The following is a 2,185-nucleotide window of genomic DNA, read 5'->3' as shown; positions in this document are numbered from 1 at the left end:
GGATATGTGCTTCCCAGAAAACCTCTTTAAATCTTTGAAGTTTCAGTTTACTCATGAAACTTTGGGACTCCAATCTCTTTATCTCCTTCTGTATTCTTCTCCCTTTCTTCTCCTGCCCTCAAATTGTTGGCTGTTTTGGGTATTCAGGGAATGACTAAGAGATTCTCGTTCATTCATATTTTCTCTCTCACTCCTTCTTTCCCTCTGTCCCTCTCTCTCTTCTCACCATTGCCCTTCCCTTTCTGTTATTCTGCCTTTCAAATAAATAAATATAGAAAAAGTTTTAAAAGGCAGCAGCCACTTACCCTAGTGGTTGAAATACCTATTAGTATGCCCACTCGCATTACTCATCACAGTACTTGGGTTTGATACTCAGGCTCTGTACCCTGACTCCAACCTGCTGCTAACGTGGATCCTGGCAGAATAATGGCTCAGGTACTTGGTTCCTGTTACTTACTTAAAATATCAACATTGAATTCCTGGTATCTAGCTTCAGTCTGGCCAGTGAACAAACTAGAGCTCTCTTCTTTAGTGGCTTTCTCTGTATTGGGTTCTCTGCCTCTGCAATAAATTTTTAAAAAATTAAAGCTTTCTTAAAAATTAAAATAATGTGTGTTTTAGGGAAGGGATAAATTTCTGCACTCAGGGAATGTCTAACCTTTTTTGCTTCTAGTCAGTTCCGTGTTCTGTGTACCAATGGCCACACCCAGTTATTTCTTAGACACAGTAAGAAGTAGCATTTAGAAAGACTTTGAAGAATAGGTTCCAGTAACACTTCTTTGTTAAATGAAGTGACTCAGGAGAAGGCTCAAATTAAGGGTGTGCCCCTCCCATTAAAGTCAATGAACTCCAAGGTAGCAAACACCAAGGGAAGGCAGAGGGAGGGAGGGCGTTCGGGGAGGAGGGAGGGAGGGAAGGAGAAAGGGGGTGGGGGCGCTTGGAGACAGGAAAGCAAATAAGGCCAACATGAGAGTTAATCATCTCAAGCTGCTCCAACAAGTATTTTTTCACCTAAAATAGCCTTTTTTCTTTTCTTCAGATTGTTTTGTGGAAACACCCTTCTCTTGAATTCCTTTACCAAACATACAATTAGGGATTTTTTTTTCCCTCTCAATGCAAAAGTGATTAAACACACAGCTGCTATTCAAGTATGTTAGAAGTAAAAACTGTGAGAGCTTTTTCTTTTGTTCTGTCATGATTGAAACTTGACTGTTACAGATCTCAGAACATCCACATTCATGGAAGGAAAAGATGAGACAGAAGCAACAAGTCCCTTACAACAGGCCGGAATTCACAGAGCAGTCCACCTGTGCTTTTACAGCCCGAATACTATCTCACTTCTATTTGGAAATGAAGGGAAAGAGCTATATTAATTAAAAGATAATAATCAGTCAAAAATACAAAGTAGCTCATGTTTGCCCAAATCGTTTATTGAAAAATGAAGAATAGAGAATAATGGCCTTACAATACTGAATAAAGCAAAAATTTCTAACTTGGGAATCAATTTGGGTGATTTGATTCTTCTTTATCCTCTAGGAATTTCTGAAACGGACTTACAAATTTTCAACACCAAAACTAGTATGCGCCCTAGGAGTCATCAGGTGATGACCAAATATTTAGGTCACTGCCACTCATAAGGGGAATACAGATTGAATTCCATGCACGTGGCTTTGGCCTATCTTGTAGACATCTTGGGAGTGAGCCAGCAGATTGTCTCTTCTTGTCTTTTCAATAATATCTTTTTTTAAGTTTAATAAAATTACCATTTATAGGAAAAAAAATTTGTGGGACTGTATCAGTTATTCATGAGCACAGCCCCAGCAACTGCCAGGTGATAATAGCTCCCTCTCTTTCAATTACCGTTTTAAAAAATATTTGTAGAGAGGATTAGCATGGTCCCTGTGCGAGGATAACATGCAAATTCATGAGGTGCTCCATATTATCTTAATTTTCTAACTATAAATGTATGCATTTATTTCAGGATTCCAAATTCTATTGTAATTCTTCTACATGTCTATCCTCATCAGAACTATTTTGTATTGATTATCAGAGTTTTTCTTAACTTACATAAATTGTAAAAACCTACAGATATGGCTATTGTAGGCACCTGGGGTGTGAACCAGAAAGGAAACATACACATCCAGCTCCCTTCCTTCCTCCCTCTCCTCTCCATCACTTTTATTTT

General features: G+C 38.4%; 1 non-coding gene across 1 annotated transcript; it reads left to right on the top strand.

Annotated features, from left to right (window-relative positions):
• The first annotated feature begins 1,836 nt into the window (after positions 1–1,836).
• Positions 1,837–1,944, top strand: LOC118759062 (U6 spliceosomal RNA). Its single transcript, XR_004995963.2, has one exon. It is a non-coding gene; the product is annotated as a U6 spliceosomal RNA (small nuclear RNA).
• The last annotated feature ends 241 nt before the right edge of the window (positions 1,945–2,185 follow it).

This window comes from Ochotona princeps, chromosome 7 (assembly GCF_030435755.1).
Source record: "Ochotona princeps isolate mOchPri1 chromosome 7, mOchPri1.hap1, whole genome shotgun sequence".
Lineage (NCBI taxonomy): Eukaryota > Metazoa > Chordata > Mammalia > Lagomorpha > Ochotonidae > Ochotona > Ochotona princeps.
This window is presented reverse-complemented; position numbering and strand designations above follow the sequence as displayed.